Raw genomic sequence first — 20,722 nt, forward strand, 5'->3', positions numbered from 1 at the left:
GAAACCAGAAAAAGCCCACGATCTGGCCATTCAAGTATGCGAAAAATGCGAAAGTATGAGTTAGATGATGGGATATACCAGACCTAACCCAGACCTAACCGGTGTTATCCTCTAGAATATTCATCGAATCCAGGTTGAGTTGACTGCTTCGGTGTGGTACCACATTACTACGTGATCCAATCCAGACAAAACCCAGGATCTGCACAACAAGTATGCGAAAAATGCGAAAGTATGAGAGAGATGATGGCATATACCAGACCTAACCGGTGTTATCCTCTAAAATATTCATCGAATCCAGGTTGAGTTGACTATTTCAGTGAGCCACCACATTAATCCGTGATCCTGACGAGAAAAGAACCCAGGATCTGGCCAAGAAGTAAGCGAAATATGCGAAAGTATGCGGCAGATGATTGCAAACACCAGACGTAACCCAGAGATAACCGGCGTTATCCTCTAAAATATTAGCGGAACCAGGTTTAATTGACTGTTTCGGTGTGGTACCACAATTCTACGTGATCCAAACCTGAAAAAACCCAGGATCTGGCCAACAAGTATGCGAAGGATGCGAAAGTATGAGCTAGATGATGGCAAATACCGAACCTAACCCAGACCTAACCGGTGTTATCTTCTAAAATATAGATCGAATCCAGGTTGAATTGACTATTTCAGTGTGGCACCACATTAATACGTGATCCTATCGAAAAATGAACCCAGGATCTGGCCAACAAGTATGCGAAAAATGCGAAAGTATGAGATAGATGATTGCAAATACCAGACGTACCCAGACCTAACCGGTGTTATCGTCTAAAATATTCATCGAATCTATTTTGAGTTGACAATTTCAGTGTGGCACCACATTAATACGTGATCCTAACGAGAAAAGTACCCAGGATCTGGCCAAAAGTACGCGAATTATGCGAAACTATGAGGCAGATAATTGCAAATACCAGACGTAACCCAGACCTACCCGGTGATATCCTGTAAAATATTCATCGAATCCAGGTTGAATTGACTGTTTAAGTGCGGTACCTCTTTTCTACGTGATCCAAACCAGACAAGACCTAGGATCTGGCCAACAAGTATGCGAAAAATGCGAAAGTATGAGGGAGATGATTGCAAATACCAGATGTATCCCAGACATAACCGGCGTTATCCTCTAAAATATTAATCGGAACAAGGTTTAATTGACTGTATCAGTGTGGTACCACATTAACACGTGATCCTTACCAGAAAAAAACCCAGGATCTGGCCAACGAGTATACGAATGATGCGAAAGTATGAGCCAGATGATTGCAAATACCAAAAGTAACCCAAACATAACTGCAGTTTACCAAGAAAATATTAATCGAATCCAGGTTGATTTGACTATTTCAGTGTGCCACCACATTAATACGTGATCCTAACAAAAAAGAACCCAGGATCTGGCCAACATGTATGAGAAAAATGCGTAAGTATGTGCTAGATGATGGCAAATACCAGACCTAACAGAGACATAACGGCATCATCCTCAAAAATATTAATCCCAACCAGGTTTAAATGACTGTTTCGGTGTGGTACCACTTTACTACGTGATCCAAGCAAGGAAAAACACAGGACCTGAACAACAAGTATGCGAGAATGCGAAAGCTTGAGCCAGATTATTGCAAATACCAGACCTAACACAAACCTAACCGGCGTTATCCCCTAAAATATTAATCACAACCAGGTTGAAATAACTGTTTCGGCGTGGTACCACTTACTACGTGATCCAAACCAGGAAGAACACAGGATCTGACCAACAAGTATGCGAAAAATCCGAAAGTATGGGACAGATTGTTACAAATACCAGACCTAACACAAACCTAACCGGCGTTATCCTCTAAAATATTAGTCGGAATAAGGTTTAATTAACTGTTTCAGTGTGGTACCACTTTACTACGTGATTCTAACCAGAGAAAGCACAGGATATGGCCATTCAAGTATGCGAAAAATGCGAAAGTATGAGCTAGATAATGGCAAATACCACACTTAACCCTGACCTAACCGGTGTTATCCTCTAAAATATTCGTCGAATCCAGGTTGAGTTAACCATTTCAGTGTGGCACCACATTAATACGTGACCCTAACGAGAAAAGTACCCAGGATCTGGCCAAAAGTACGCGAATTATGCGAACCTATGAGGCAGATGATTGCAAATGCCAGACGTAACCCAGACCTACCCGGTGATGTCCTGTAAAATACTCATCGAATCCAGGTTCAATTGACTATTTCAGTGTGGTACCACTTTCATACGTGATCCTAACCAGAAAAAAAACCAGGATCTGGCCAAAACGTATGCGAAAAATGCGAAAGTATGAGCCAGATTATTGCAAATACCAGACCTAACACAAACCTAACCGGCGTTATCCTCTAAAATATTAATCGCAACCAGGTTTAAATGACGGTTTCGGCGTGGTACCACATTACTACGTGATCCAAATCAGAAGGAACCCAGGATCTGGCCAACAATTATGCAAAAAATGCGAAATTATGAGCCAGATGATTGCATATACCAGACCGAACACAAACCTGTACAGTGTTATCCTCTAAAGCATTGATCGAATCCTGGTTTGATTGACGGTTTCAGTGTGGTACCACATTACTACGTGATTCAAATTAGAAAAAGCCCAGGATCTGGCCAACAAGAATGAGAAAAATGCGAAAGTATGAGCCAGATGATTACAAATACCAGACCTAACCCAGAGATAACCGGCGTTATCCTCTAAAATATTAATCGGAACCAGGTTGAAAAGACTGTTTCGGTGTGGTACCACATTAATACGTGATCCTAACCAGAAATAAACCAAGGATCTGGCCAACAAGTATGCGAAAAATGCGAAAGTATGAGCTAGATGATGGCAAATACCAAACCTAACCAGGCCTCACCGGTGTTATCCTCTAAAATACTGATCGAATCTAGGTTTAATTGACTATTTCAGTGTGGCACCACATTAATACGTGACCCTGACCAGAAAAAACCCAGGATCTGACCAACAAGTATGCGAAAAATGCGAAAGTATGAGCCAGATGATTGCAAATACCAGAACTAACCCAGACAAAACCGGTGTTATCCTCTAAAGTCTTGATCAAATCCAGGTTTAATTGACTGCTTCGGTGTGGTACCACATTCCTACGCGATCCAAATCAGAAAAGGCCCAGGATATGGCCATTCAAGTATGCGAAAAGTGCGAAAGTATGAGCTAGATGATGGCAAATACCATACCTAACCCAGACATAGCCGGCGCTATCCTCTAAAATATTAATTCCAACCAGGTATCATTGACTGTTTCGGTGTGGAACCACATTACGACTGGATCCAAACCACAAAAAACCCGAGATCTGGCCAACAAATAAGCGAAAAATGCGAAAGTACGAGCCAGATGAGTGCAAATACCAGACCTAACCGTGACATAACGGCGTTATCCTCTAAAATATTAATCGCAACCAGGTTTATTTGACTGTTTCGGTGTGGTACCGCATTACTACGTGATCCAAACCAGAAAAAGGCCAGTGTCTGGCCAACAAGTATGTGAAAAATGCGAAAGTACGAGCCAGATGAGGGCAAATACCAGAACTAACCGAGACATAACCGGCGTTATCCTCTAAAATATTAATCGCAACAAGGATTAATTGACCGCTTAGGTGTGGTACCGCGTTACTACGTGGTCCAAGCCAGAAAAAGGCCAGGTACTGGCCAACAAGTATGCGAAAAACGCGAAAGTATGAGCCAGATGATTGCAAATGCCAGAACTAACCCAGACATAACCAGCGTTATCCTCTAAAATACTAATCGCAACCAGGTTTAATTGACTGTTTCAGTGTGGTACCACATTACTACGTGGTACAAGCCAGAGAAGGGCCAGGATCTGGCCAACATGTCAGCGAAAAGTGCGAAAGTACGAGCCAGATGAGGGCAAATCCCAGACCTAACCGAGACATAACCGGAGTTATCCTCTAAAATATTAATTGTAACCAGGTTTAATTGACTGTCTCAGTGTGGTACCACATTTCTACGTGATCCAAACCAGAAAAAGGCCAGGATCTGGCCAACAAGTGTGCGAAAAATGCGAAAGTATGAGCCAGATGAGGGCAAATCCCAGACCTAACCGAGACATAACCGGAGTTATCCTCTAAAATATTAATTGTAACCAGGTTTAATTGACTGTCTCAGTGTGGTACCACATTTCTACGTGATCCAAACCAGAAAAAGGCCAGGATCTGGCCAACAAGTGTGCGAAAAATGCGAAAGTATGAGCCAGATGGGTGGAAATATCAGAACTAACCCAGACATAACCGGCGTTATCCTTTAAAATATTAATCGCAACCAGGTTTAATTGACTGTTTCAGTGTGGTACCACATTACTACGTGGTACAAGCCAGAGAAGGGCCAGGATCTGGTCAACAAGTCAGCGAAAAATGCGAAAGTATGAGCCAGATGATGGCATATACCAGACCTAACCCAGACATAACCGGCGTTATCCTCTAAAATATTGATCGAAAACTGGTTTAATTGGCTGTTTCAGTGTGGTACCACTTTACTACGTGATCGAGACCAGAAACAGCCCAGGATCTGGCCATTCAACTATGCGAAAAATGTGAAAGTATGAGATAGATGATGGCATATACCAGACCTAACCCAGACCTAACCGGTGTTATCCTCTAAAATATTCATCGAATCCAGGTTGAATTGACCGTTTCAGTGTGGCACCACAATTCTACGTGATCGAAACCAGAAAAAGCCCACGATCTGGCCATTCAAGTATGCGAAAAATGCGAAAGTATGAGTTAGATGGTGGCATATACCAGACCTAACCCAGACCTAACCGGTGTTATCCTCTAGAATATTCATCGAATCAAGGTTGAGTTGACAATTTCAGAGTGGCACCGCATTAATACGTGATCCTAACGAGAAAAGAACCCAGGATCTGGCCAAGAAGTATGCGAAATATGCGAAAGTATGCGGCAGATGATTGCAAACACCAGACGTAACCCAGACCTAACCCGTGTTATCCTCTAAAATATTCATCGAATCCAGGTTGAGTTGACTGCTTCGGTGTGGTACCACATTACTACGTGATCCAATCCAGACAAAACCCAGGATCTGCACAACAAGTATGCGAAAAATGCGAAAGTATGAGTTACATGATGGCATATACCAGACCTAACCCAGGCCTAACCGGTGTTATCCTCTAGAATATTCATCGAATCCAGGTTGAGTTGACAATTTCAGAGTGGCACCGCATTAATACGTGATCCTAACGAGAAAAGAACCCAGGATCTGGCCATTCAAGTATGCGGAAAATGCGAAAGTATGAGATAGATGATGGCATATACCAGACGTAACCCCGACCTAACCTGTGTTCTCCTCTAAAATATTCGTCGGATCCAGGTTGAGTTGACTGCTTCGGTGTGGTACCACATTACTACGTGATCCAAACCAGACAAAACCCAGGATCTGCACAACAAGTATGCGAAAAATGCGAAAGTATGAGAGAGATGATGGCATATACCAGACCTAACCGGTGTTATCCTCTAAAATATTCATCGAATCCAGGTTGAGTTGACTATTTCAGTGAGCCGCCACATTAATCCGTGATCCTGACGAGAAAAGATCCCAGGATCTGGCCAAGAAGTAAGCGAAATATGCGAAAGTATGCGGCAGATGATTGCAAACACCAGACGTAACCCAGAGATAACCGGCGTTATCCTCTAAAATATTAATCGGAACCAGGCTTAATTGACTGTTTCGGTGTGGTACCACAATTCTACGTGATCCAAACCTGAAAAAACCCAGGATCTGGCCAACAAGTATGCGAAGGATGCGAAAGTATGAGCCAGATGATGGCAAATACCGAACCTAACCCAGACCTAACCGGTGTTATCTTCTAAAATATAGATCGAATCCAGGTTGAATTGACTATTTCAGTGTGGCACCACAATAATACGTGATCCTATCGAAAAATGAACCCAGGATCTAGCCAACAAGTATGCGAAAAATGCGAAAGTATGAGATAGATGATTGCAAATACCAGACGTACCCAGACCTAACCGGTGTTATCGTCTAAAATATTCATCGAATCCATTTTGAGTTGACAATTTCAGTGTGGCACCACATTAATACGTGATCCTAACGAGAAAAGTACCCAGGATCTGGCCAAAAGTACGCGAATTATGCGAAACTATGAGGCAGATAATTGCAAATACCAGACGTAACCCAGACCTACCCGGTGATATCCTGTAAAATATTCATCGAATCCAGGTTGAATTGACTGTTTAAGTGCGGTACCTCTTTTCTACGTGATCCAAACCAGACAAGACCTAGGATCTGGCCAACAAGTATGCGAAAAATGCGAAAGTATGAGCCAGATGATTGCAAATACCAGAATTAATCCAGACATAACCGGCGATTTCGAATGAAACATTAATCGGAACCAGGTTTTATTGACTCTTTCAGTGTGGTACCACACTACTACGTGATCCAAACGAGAAAAAACCCAGGATATGGCACCAAGTATGCGAAAAATGCGAAAGTATGAGGGAGATGATTGCAAATACCAGACGTATCCCAGACATAACCGGCGTTATCCTCTAAAATATTAATCGGAACAAGGTTTAATTGACTGTATCAGTGTGGTACCACATTAACACGTGATCCTTACCAGAACAAAACCCAGGATCTGGCCAACGAGTATACGAATGATGCGAAAGTATGAGCCAGATGATTGCAAATACCAAAACTAACCCAAACATAACTGCAGTTTACCAACAAAATATTAATCGAATCCAGGTTGATTTGACTATTTCAGTGTGCCACCACATTAATACGTGATCCTAACAAAAAAGAACCCAGGATCTGGCCAACATGTATGAGAAAAATGCGTAAGTATGTGCTAGATGATGGCAAATACCAGACCTAACAGAGACATAACCGGCGTTATCCTCTAAAATATTAATCGGAACCAGGTTTAATTGACTGTTTCGGTGTGGTACCACTTTACTACGTGATTCTAACCAGAGAAAGCCCAGGATATGGCCAACATGTATGAGAAAAATGCGTAAGTATGTGCTAGATGATGGCAAATACCAGACCTAACAGAGACATAACGGCATCATCCTCAAAAATATTAATCCCAACCAGGTTTAAATGACTGTTTCGGTGTGGTACCACTTTACTACGTGATCCAAGCAAGGAAAAACACAGGACCTGAACAACAAGTATGCGAAAATGCGAAAGCTTGAGCCAGATTATTGCAAATACCAGACCTAACACAAACCTAACCGGCGTTATCCCCTAAAATATTAATCACAACCAGGTTGAAATGACTGTTTCGGCGTGGTACCACTTACTACGTGATCCAAACCAGGAAGAACACAGGATCTGACCAACAAGTATGCGAAAAATCCGAAAGTATGGGACAGATTGTTACAAATACCAGACCTAACACAAACCTAACCGGCGTTATCCTCTAAAATATTAGTCGGAACAAGGTTTAATTAACTGTTTCAGTGTGGTACCACTTTACTACGTGATTCTAACCAGAGAAAGCACAGGATATGGCCATTCAAGTATGCGAAAAATGCGAAAGTATGAGCTAGATAATGGCAAATACCACACTTAACCCTGACCTAACCGGTGTTATCCTCTAAAATATTCGTCGAATCCAGGTTGAGTTAACCATATCAGTGTGGCACCACATTAATACGTGACCCTAACGAGAAAAGTACCCAGGATCTGGCCAAAAGTACGCGAATTATGCGAACCTATGAGGCAGATGATTGCAAATGCCAGACGTAACCCAGACCTACCCGGTGATGTCCTGTAAAATACTCATCGAATCCAGGTCCAATTGACTATTTCAGTGTGGTACCACTTTCATACGTGATCCTAACCAGAAAAAAAACCAGGATCTGGCCAAAACGTATGCGAAAAATGCGAAAGTATGAGCCAGATTATTGCAAATACCAGACCTAACACAAGCCTAACCGGCGTTATCCTCTAAAATATTAATCGCAACCAGGTTTAAATGACGGTTTCGGCGTGGTACCACATTACTACGTGATCCAAATCAGAAGGAACCCAGGATCTGGCCAACAATTATGCAAAAAATGCGAAATTATGAACCAGATGATTGCATATACCAGACCGAACACAAACCTGTACGGTGTTATCCTCTAAAGCATTGATCGAATCCTGGTTTGATTGACGGTTTCAGTGTGGTACCACATTACTACGTGATTCAAATCAGAAAAAGCCCAGGATCTGGCCAACAAGAATGAGAAAAATGCGAAAGTATGAGCCAGATGATTACAAATACCAGACCTAACCCAGAGATAACCGGCGTTATCCTCTAAAATATTAATCGGAACCAGGTTTAATTGACTGTTTCGGTGTGGTACCACATTAATACGCGATCCTAACCAGAAAAAAACCCAGGATCTGGCCAACATGTATGAGAAAAATGCGTTAGTATGTGCTAGATGATGGCAAATACCAGACCTAACAGAGACATAACCGGCGTTATCCTCCAAAATATTACTCGCAACCACGTTTAATTGACTGATTCTGTGTGCTACCACATTAGTACGTTATACAAACCTGAAAAAGTCCAGGATCTGGCCATTCAAGTATGCGCAAAAAGCGAAAGTATGAGCTAGATGATGGCAAATACCAGACGCAACCCAGATCTAACCGGTTTCATCCTCCAAAATATTGATCGAATCCAGGTTTAATTGACTATTTCAGTGTGGCACCCCACTAATACGTGATCCTAACCAGAAAAAAACCAAGGATCTGGTCATTCAAGTATGCGAAAAATGCGAAAGTATGAGCCTGATGATTGCAAATACCAGAACTACCCCAGACATAACTGGCGTTATCCTATAAAATATTAATCGCAACCAGGTTTAATTGACAGCTAAAGTGTGGTACCACATTACTACGTGATTCAAATCAGAAAAACCCCAGGATCTGGCCAACAAGTATACCAAAAATGCGAAAGTATGACCATGATGATTACAAATACCAGACGTAACCCAGACCTAACCGGTGTTATCCTCTAAAATATTGATCGAACCCAGGTTGAATTGACTATTTCAGTGTGGTACCAGATTAATGCGTGATCCTAGCCAGAAAAAAACCCAGGATCTGGCCAACAAGTAAGCGAAGGATGCGAAAGTATAAGCCAGATGATTGTAAATACCAGAACTAACCTAGACATAACCAGCGTTATTCTCTAAAATATAAATCGGAACAAGGTTTAATTGACTGTTTCAGTCTGGTACCACTTTACTACGTGATCCAAACCAGAAAAAGGACAGGATCTGGCCATTCAAGTATGCGAAGAATGCGAAAGTATGAGGCAGATTATTGCAAATACCAGACGTAACCCAGACCTAACCGGTGTGATCATCTAAAATATTGATCGCAACCAGGTTGAAATGACTGTTTCGGTGGGGTACCACATTACTACGTGGTCCAATCCAAAAAAAGCCCGGGATATGGCCATTCAAGTATGCGAAAAATGCGTAAGTATGTGCTAGATGATGGCAAATACCAGATCTAACACAGACATAACCGGCGCTTATCCTCCAAAATATTACTCGGAACCAGGTTTAATTGACTGATACAGTGTGGTACCACATTACTACGTGATTCAAATCAGAAAAAGCCCAGGATCTGCCAACAAGTATGAGAAAAATGCGAAAGTATGAGGCAGATCATTGCAAATACCAGACCTATCCCAGTCATAACCGGCGTTATCCTCAAAAATATTAATCCCAACCAGGTTTAATTGACTGTTTCGGTGTGGTACCACTTTACTACGTGATTAAAACCAGGATAGACATAGGATCTGACCAACAAGTATGCGAAAAATGCGAAAGTATGAGCCAGATTATTGCAAATGCCAGACCTAACACAAACCAAACCGGCGTTATCCCCTAAAATATTAATCACAACCAGGTTTAAATGACTGTTTCGTTGGGGTACCACATTACTACGTGATCCAAATCAGAAGGAACCCAGGATCTGGCCAACAATTATGCAAAAAATGCGAAATTATGAACCAGATGATTGCATATACCAGACCGAACACAAACCTGTACGGTGTTATCCTCTAAAGCATTGATCGAATCCTGGTTTGATTGACGGTTTCAGTGTGGTACCACAATAACTACGTGATTCAAATCAGAAAAAGCCCAGGATCTGGCCAACAAGAATGAGAAAAATGCGAAAGTATGAGCCAGATGATTACAAATACCAGACCTAACCCAGAGATAAGCGGCGTTATCCTCTAAAATATTAATCGGAACCAGGTTTAATTGACTGTTTCGGTGTGGTACCACATTAATACGCGATCCTAACCAGAAAAAAACCCAGGATCTGGCCAACATGTATGAGAAAAATGCGTTAGTATGTGCTAGATGATGGCAAATACCAGACCTAACAGAGACATAACCGGCGTTATCCTCCAAAATATTACTCGCAACCACGTTTAATTGACTGATTCTGTGTGCTACCACATTAGTACGTTATACAAACCTGAAAAAGTCCAGGATCTGGCCATTCAAGTATGCGCAAAATGCGAAAGTATGAGCTAGATGATGGCAAATACCAGACGCAACCCAGATCTAACCGGTTTCATCCTCCAAAATATTGATCGAATCCAGGTTTAATTGACTATTTCAGTGTGGCACCCCTCTAATACGTGATCCTAACCAGAAAAAAACCAAGGATCTGGTCATTCAAGTATGCGAAAAATGCGAAAGTATGAGCCTGATGATTGCAAATACCAGAACTACCCCAGACATAACTGGCGTTATCCTATAAAATATTAATCGCAACCAGGTTTAATTGACTGTTTCGGTGTGGTACCACAATTCTACGTGATCCAAACCTGAAAAAACCCAGGATCTGGCCAACAAGTATGCGAAGGATGCGAAAGTATGAGCTAGATGATGGCAAATACCGAACTTAACCCAGACCTAACCGGTGTTATCTTCTAAAATATAGATCGAATCCAGGTTGAATTGACTATTTCAGTGTGGCACCACATTAATACGTGATCCTAACCAGAAAAATCCCAGGATATGGCCAACAAGTATGCGAAAAATGCGAAAGTACGAGCCTGATGATTGCAAATACCACAACTACCCCAGACATAACTGGCGTTATCCTGTAAAATATTGGTCGAAACCAACTTTAGTTGACTATTTCATTGTGGTACCACATTTCTACGTGATTCAAATCAGAAAAAGCCAAGGATCTGGCCAAGTATACCAAAAATGCGAAAGTATGAGGAAGATGATTCCTAATACCAGACCTAACCCAGACATAACCAGCGTTATCCTCTAAAATATTAATCGCAATCAGGTTTAATTGACTGTTTCAGTGTGGTACCACATTACTGCGTGATCCTAACGAGAGAAAAACCCAGGATCTGACCAACAAGTATGCGAAAAATTCGACAGTATGAGCCAGATTATTGCAAATACCACACCTAACACAAACCTAACCGGCGTTATCCCCTGAAATATTAATCACAACCAGGTTTAAATGACTGCTTCGGCGTGGTACCACATTACTGCGTGATCCAAATCTGAAGAAACCCAGGATCTGGCCAACAAGTATGCGAAAAATGCGAAAGTATGAGCCAGATGTTTGCAATTACCAGACCTAACCCAGATATATCCGGCGTTATCCTATAAAATATTGATCGAATCCAGGTTGAGTTGACTATTTTATTGTGGCACCACATTAATACGAGATCCTAACCAGAAAAAACCTAGGATCAGGCCATTCAAGTATGCGAAAAATGCGAAAGTATGAGCCTAATGATTGCAAATACCAGTCGTAACCCAGACCTAACCGGTGTTATCCTCCAAAATATTAATCGGGACAAGGTTTTATTGACTACTTCAGTGTGGTACCACACCAAAAACGTGATCCAAACCAGAAAAAAACCCAGGATCTGGCCAACTAGTATGCGAAAGATGCGAAAGTATGAGGCAGATGGTTGCAAATACAAGACAAAACACAAACCTTACCGTTGTTATCCTCTAAAATACTAATCAAAACCAGGTTTAAATGACTGTTTCAGTATGGTACCACATCACTACGTGACCCATACCAGAAAAAGCCCAGGATCTGGCCATTCAAGTATGCGAAAAATGTGAAAGTATGAGCCTGATGATTGCAAATACCAGAACTAACCCAGACATAACCAGCGTTATCCTCTAAGATATTAATCGGAACAAGGTTTAATTGACCGTTCCAGTGTGCTACCCCTTTACTACGTGATCCAAACCAGAAAAAGGACAGGATCTGGCCATTCAAGTATGCGAAAAATGCGAAAGTATGAGGCAGATTATTGCAAATACCAGACGTAACCCAGCCCTAACCGGTATTATCCTCTAAAATATTAATCGCAACCAGGTTGAAAAGACTGTTTCGGTGTGGTACCACATTAATACGTGATCCTAACCAGAAATAAACCAAGGATCTGGCCAACAAGTATGCGAAAAATGCGAAAGTATGAGCTAGATGATGGCAAATACCAAACCTAACCCAGACCTCACCGGTGTTATCCTCTAAAATACTGATCGAATCTAGGTTTAATTGACTATTTCAGTGTGGCACCACATAAATACGTGATCCTGACCAGAAAAAACCCAGGATCTGACCAACAAGTATGCGAAAAATGCGAAAGTATGAGACTGATGATTGCAAATACCAGAACTAACCCAGACAAAACCGGTGTTATCCTCTAAAGTCTTGATCAAATCCAGGTTTAATTGACTGCTTCGGTGTGGTACCACATTCCTACGCGATCCAAATCAGAAAAGGCCCAGGATATGGCCATTCAAGTATGCGAAAAGTGCGAAAGTATGAGCTAGATGGTGGCAAATACCATACCTAACCCAGACATAGCCGGCGCTATCCTCTAAAATATTAATTCCAACTAGGTATCATTGACTGTTTCGGTGTGGGACCACATAACTACGTGATCCTGACTAGAAAAAAATCAGGATCTTGCCAACAAGTATGCGAAAAATGCGAAAGTTTGAGCCAGATGATTGCAAATACCAGACGTAACCCAGACCTAACCGGTATTATCCTCTAAAATATTTAACGCAACCAGGTTGAAATGACTGTTTCGGTGGGATACCACATTACTACGTGATCCAAACCAGAAAAAACCCAGGATCTGACCAACAAGTATGCGAAAAATGCGAAAGTAAGACCCAGATTATTGCAAATACCAGACCTAACACAAACCTAACCGGCGTTATCCTGTAAATTATTAATCGCAACCAGGTTTAATTGACTGTTTCAGTGTGGTACCACTTTACTACGTGATCCAAGCCAGGAAAAACGCAGGATCTGACCAACAAGTATGCGAAAAATGCGAAAGTATGAGCCAGATGTTTTCAAATACCAGACCTAACCCAGATTTAACCGGCGTTATCCTATAAAATAATAATCGCAACCAGGTTTAATTGACTGTTTAAGTGTGGTATCACATTGATACGTGATCTTATCCAGAAAAAGACCAAGGATCTGGCCAACAAGTATGCGAAAAATTCGAAAATATGAGCTAGATGATGGCAAATACCATAACTAACCCAGACATAACCGGCGTTATCCTATAAAATATTAATCGCAACCAGGTTTAATTGACGGTTTCAGTGTGGTACCACACTACTACGTTATTCAAATCAGAAAAAGCGCAGGATCTGGCCAACAAGTATACCAAAAATGCGAAAGTATGAGGAAGATGATTGCAAATACCAGACGTAACCCAGACGTAACCGGTGTTACCCTCTAAAATATTGATCGAACCCAGGTTGATTTGACTATTTCAGTGTGGTACCTCTTTAATACGTGATTCTAACCAGACAGAAGCCCAGGATCTGGCCAACAAGTATGCGAAAGATGCGAAAGTATGAGCCAGATGATTGCAAATACCATAACTAACCCAGACCTAACCAGCGTTATCCTCTAAAATATTAATCGGAACAAGGTTTAATTGACTGTGTTAGTGTTGTACCACTTTACTACGTGATCCCAACCAGAAAAAGACAGGATCTGGCCATTCAAGTATGCGAAAAATGCGAAAGTATGAGGCAGATTATTGCAAATACCAGACGCAACCCAGACCTTACCGGTATTATCCTCCAAAATATTAATCGCAACCAGGTTGAAATGACTGTTTCGGTGTGGTACCACATTACTACGTGATCCGAACCAGAAAAAACCCAGGATCTGACCAACAAGTATGCGAAGAATGCGAAAGTATGAGGTAGATGACTGCATATACCAGACGTTACCCAGATATAACCGGTGTTATCCTCTATAGTCTTGATCAAATCCAGGTTTAATTGACTGTTTCGGTGTGGTACCACATTACTACGCGATCCAAATCAGAAAAGGCCCAGGATATGGCCATTCAAGTATGCGAAAAATGCGAAAGTATGAGCTAGATGATGGCAAATACCATACCTAACCCAGACATAACCGGCATTATCCTCTAAAATATTAATGCCAACCAGGTATCATTGACTGTTTCGGTGTGGGACCACATTACTACGTGATCCTGACTAGAAAAAGACTCAGGATCTTGCCAACAAGTATGCGAAAAATGCGAAAGTATGAGCTAGATGATTGCTAATACCAGACGTAACCCAGACCTAACCGGTATTGTCCTCTAAAATATTAATCGCAACCAGGTTTAAATGACGGTTTCGGTGTGGTACCACATTAATACGTGATACAAACCAGGAAAAACACAGGATCTGACCAACAAGTATGCGAAAAATGCGAAAGTAGGAGACAGATTATTGCAAATACCAGACCTAACACAAACCTAACAGGCGTTATCCCCTAAAATGTTAATCACAACCAGGTTTAAATGACTGCTTCGGCGTGGTACCACATCACTGCGTGATCCAAATCTGAAGAAACCCAGGATCTGGCCAACAAGTATGCGAAAAATGCGAAAGTATGAGCCAGATGTTTGCAATTACCAGACCTAACCCAGATATATCCGGCGTTATCCTATAAAATATTGATTGAATCCAGGTTGAATTGACTATTTCACTGTGGCACCTCATTAATACGAGATCCTAACCAGAAAAAAACCCAGGATCTGGCCATTCAAGTATGCGAAAAATGCGAAAGTATGAGCCTGATGATTGCAAATACCAGAACAATCCCAGACATAACTGACGTTATCCTATAAAATATTAATCGCAACCAGATTTAATTGACTGTATCAGTGTGGTACCACATTACTACGTGATTCAAATCAGAAAAAGCCCAGGATCTAGCCAACAAGTATACCAAAAATGCGAAAGTATGAGGAAGATGATTGCAAATACCAGACGTAACCCAGACCTAACCGGTGTTATCCTCTATTGTCTTGATCAAATCCATGTTTAATTGACTGTTTCGGTGTGGTACCACATTACTACGCGATCCAAATCAGAAAAGGCCCAGGATCTGGCCATTCAAGTATGCGAAAAATGTGAAAGTATGAGCCTGATGATTGCAAATACCAGAACTAACCCAGACATAACCAGCGTTATCCTCTAAAATATTAATCGGAACAAGGTTTAATTGACCGTTCCAGTGTGGTACCCCTTTACTACGTGATCCAAACCAGAAAAAGGACGGGATCTGGCCATTCAAGTATGCGCAAAATGCGAAAGTATGAGGCAGACTATTGCAAATACCAGACGTAACCCAGACCTAACCGGTATTATCCTCTAAAATATTAATCGCAACCAGGTTGAAATGACTGTTTCGGTGTGGTACCACATTAATACGTGATCCTAACCAGAAATAAACCAAGGATCTGGCCATCTAGTATGAGAAAAATGCGTAAGTATGTGCCAGATGATGGCAAATATCAAACCTAACCCAGACCTCACCGGTGTTATCCTCTAAAAGACTGATCGAATCTAGGTTGAATTGACTATTTCAGTGTGGCACCACATTAATACGTGATCCTGACCAGAAAAAACCCAGGATCTGACCAACAAGTATGCGAAAAATGCGAAAGTATGACCCAGATTATTGCAAATACCAGACCTAACACAAACCTAACCTGCGTTATCCTCTAAATTATTAATCGCAACCAGGTTTAATTGACTGCTTAAGTGTGGTATCACATTGATACGTGATCCTGACTAGAAAAAAATCAGGATCTTGCCAACAAGTATGCGAAAAATGCGAAAGTTTGAGCCAGATGATTGCAAATACCAGACGTAACACAGACATAACCGGCATCATCCTCTAAAATATTTATCGCAACCAGGTTGAAATGACTGTTTCGGTGGGATACCACATTACTACGTGATCCAAACCAGAAAAAACCCAGGATCTGACCAACAAGTATGCGAAAAATGCGAAAGTATGACCCAGATTATTGCAAATACCAGACCTAACACAAACCTAACCGGCGTTATCCTCTAAATTATTAATCGCAACCAGGTTTAATTGCCTGCTTAAGTGTGGTATCACATTGATACGTGATCTTATCCAGAAAAAGACCAAGGATCTGGCCAACGAGTATGCGAAAAATTCGAAAGTATGAGCTAGATGATGGCAAATACCAAATCTAACCCAGACCTCACCGGTGTTATCCACTACAATACTGATCGAATCTAGGTTGAATTGACTATTTCAGTATGGCACCACATTAATACGTGATCCTAACCAGAAAAAAAACCAGGATCTGTCCAACAAGTATGCGAAAAATGCGAAAGTATGTGCTAGATGATGGCAAATATCAAACCTAACCCAGACCTCACCGGTGTTATCCTCTAAAAGACTGATCGAATCTAGGTTGAATTGACTATTTCAGTGTGGGACCACATAACTACGTGATCCTGACTAGAAAAAAATCAGGATCTTGCCAACAAGTAAGCGAAAAATGCGAAAGTTTGAGCCAGATGATTGCAAATACCAGACGTAACACAGACATAACCGGCATCATCCTCTAAAATATTTATCGCAACCAGGTTGAAATGACAGTTTCGGTGGGATACCACATTACTACGTGATCCAAACCAGAAAAAACCCAGGATCTGACCAACAAGTATGCGAAAAATGCGAAAGTATGACCCAGATTATTGCAAATACCAGACCTAACACAAACCTAACCGGCGTTATCCTGTAAATTATTAATCGCAACCAGGTTTAATTGACTGTTTCAGTGTGGTACCACTTTACTACGTGATGCAAGCCAGGAAAAACACAGGATCTGGCCATTCAAGTATGCGAAAAATGTGAAAATATGAGCTAGATGATGGCAAATACCATAACTAACCCAGACATAACCGGCGTTCCCCTCCAAATTATTAATCGGAACCAGGTTTTATTGACTATTTCAGTGCGGTACCACATTACTACGTGATTCAAATCAGAAAAAGCCCAGGATCTGGCCTACGAGAATTTTTTTTTTTTTTTTTTTTTTTTGTCGTGGGGAAAATCTTCGAAAGACTCCCTCCCACCTCCTTGGGGAGAGGTGGGAGGGGTGTGTGGGATTCCCCGCGCCCGTACAACGACAGGCGCGGGACCTACCCACTAAAAACCCCACGGTGACACTTCGGCACGCTTTGGGAGGATACCGGGAATCGCTCGAAGCATTCTTCCGGTATCCTCCCCGTGCCCGCGCTTTCGCGCCCATCCCCCGGGGGGACAATCGGTCCCCCCAGTAGACACACTGCCTCATAGCGGCGGGACGGGGCCACTCCATCCCGCCGCTATCCGTCCCGGGGCCGCGTTTAGTGGCGGCTGCGAGCCCCAACTCGCAACCGCCCGCGACCCCGTTTCCACCCCTCGGCGGCCGGGCGTTCATGGCCGCACCAGACCGCCGAGGGTGCCTCCCCTTGCGTCGGACCGGTAGGGGGAGGCACTCCTACCCCCAACCGATCCGACCCGGCGCCGCCTGGCGGGAGGAGGGTCCCCTCAGGACCCCCCTCCCAGCCTAGGTCATCCGCCACGCCGAGGCGGCCGCCCGCGACGCCTCGCGACCGGGCGACGACCTCGGGCCACCGCACGAGCGCGAGCTTCAGCGCGCCGCTGAAGCTCGCGCTCCCTCCCCGCGGCCTCCTTCTGCAACATTACGTTCTCGCAGAAGGAGGCCACGGCCCTCCACTTCTCCTCGCTGCCGAGCATGGCGCGCACCACGCCCGGCAGCGAGACATCCCGCCCGACGACGCCGACCAGGACACGGCGCTCCCCCTCCCACGCGGGGCATACCTCCAGGGTATGATCCGCCGTGTCCTGCTCAGCGTCGCAGTGGCAGCAACGCGCCGTCGGCTCCTTCCCTATCCGGCACAGGTATCTTCCGAAGCTGCCATGCCCGGAAAATACCTGTGCCATCCGGTAGGTGAGGCTGCCATGGCCTCTGTCCAGCCACTCCTTCAGGAGTGGCCGAACCGCCCCGACAGTCCGGTGCCCCGCGGTTGGCAGAGCCAGCCGCTCCTGCCACGCGAGCAACACGGACTGCCGGGCCTGGCGCTTCAAATCGCCCCAAGCAGGTTCCTGCCCGCCCGGGACCGCCCCCACCCCCGCGCGACGGTCGACGCGGTGCCGGTACATCACCGCGTGCGACCGCGCGAGCAGGTCCATGGGCGGCATCCCCGCTAGAACCGTCGCCGCCTCATGTGACATGGTCCGATACCCGCGGACGACCCTGAGCGCCATGCGCCTCTGCACCCGACGCAGCATAGTCATGCTGCGCCGGGAGGCAGCCAGATCGTCCGCCCAGACGGGGGCCCCGTATAGGGCCACCGACTGGACCATTGCCACATAGAGGCGACGAACTCGGCCCGCCGGGCCCCCCAGGTTGGGCAGGATCCGGCCCAGAGCCGCAACCATCCTTTCCAACCGGGGGACCAGGCAGCGGAAATGCTCCTCGAAACGCCAGTGGCTATCGAGGATCAGCCCTAGATACCTGATCTGGGGCTTCACCTCGATGTCAGCCCCACCCACCCGGATCAGAGGGGGTGGCGGATCCTGCCGAGGTGAATGAAACGCAATCACCTCGGTCTTATGGACCGCCACCGTCATCCCCATCCCCCTGATCCGGTCGACGACGCGTTGCGACCCCTCCTCCGCGCGACGCATGGCCCTCCCCCAGTGCGCCCCGACGGCCAGCACCAGTGTGTCATCCGCATAACACACCGTGCTGACGCCGTCGGGGAGGCCGGCCCGCAACACCGAGTCGTACGCGATGTTCCACAGGAGTGGCCCGAGGACCGACCCCTGCGGAACACCGCAGTACACCTCCCTCCGCATATCACCATCCCGGCCCGGATACTCGATCCACCTGCCGCGGAGATAATCCCCGACGACCGCACTGAGACAAGGGGGGACCCGATGATATTCGAGTCCCCTCCTTATCTCTTCCCAGGGGAGGGTGTTAAAGGCATTGGCAATATCCAAGGATATTGCCAATGCCACCCCTCCCCGGGTGGCCTACGAGAATGAGAAAAATGCGAAAGTATGACGCAGATGATTGCAAATACCAGACCTAACCCAGGCATAATCTGCGTTATCCTATAAAATATTAATCGCAACCAGGTTTAATTGACGGGTTCAGTGTGGTACCACACTACTACGTTATTCAAATCAGAAAAAGCGCAGGATCTGGCCAACAAGTATACCAAAAATGCGGAAGTATGAGGAAGATGATTGCAAATACCAGACGTAACCCAGACGTAACCGGTGTTACCCTCTAAAATATTGATCGAACCCAGGTTGATTTGACTATTTCAGTGTGGTACCACTTTAATACGTGATTCTAACCAGACAGAAGCCCAGGATCTGGCCAACAAGTATGCGAAAGATGCGAAAGTATGAGCCAGATGATTGCAAATACCATAACTAACGCAGACCTAACCAGCGTTATCCTCTAAAATATTAATCGGAACAAGGTTTAATTGACTGTGTTAGTGTTGTACCACTTTACTACGTGATCCCAACCAGAAAAAGGACAGGATCTGGCCATTAAGGTATGCGAAAAATGCGAAAGTATGAGGCAGATTATTGCAAATACCAGACGCAACCCAGACCTTACCGGTATTATCCTCCAAAATATTAATCGCAACCAGGTTGAAATGACTGTTTCGGTGTGGTACCACATTACTACGTGATCCGAACCAGAAAAAACCCAGGATCTGACCAACAAGTATGCGAAAAATGCGAAAGTATGAGGCAGATGATTGCAAATACCAGACCTAACACAAACCTAAACGGTGTTATCCTCTAAAGTCTTGATCAAATCCAGGTTCAATTGACTGTTTCGATGTGGTACCACATTACTACGCGATCGAAATCAGAAATGGCCCAGGATCTGGCCATTCAAGTATGCGAAAAATGTGAAAGTATGAGGCAGATGATTGCAAATACCAGACCTAACCCAGACCTAACCGTTGTTATCCTCTATTGTCTTGATCAAATCCATGTTTAATTGACTGTTTCGCTGTGGTACCACGTTAATACGTGATCCTAACCAGAAAAAAACCCAGGATCTGGCCAACAAGTATGCGAAAAATGCGAAAGTATGAGCCAGATGTTTTCAAGTACCAGACCTGACCCAGATGTAACCGGCGTTATCCTATAAAATATTAATCGCAACCAGGTTGAATTGACTGTCTCAGTGTGGTACCACATTGATACGTGATCTTATCCACA

Source organism: Colletes latitarsis, chromosome 4 (genome assembly GCF_051014445.1).
Source record: "Colletes latitarsis isolate SP2378_abdomen chromosome 4, iyColLati1, whole genome shotgun sequence".
Lineage (NCBI taxonomy): Eukaryota > Metazoa > Arthropoda > Insecta > Hymenoptera > Colletidae > Colletes > Colletes latitarsis.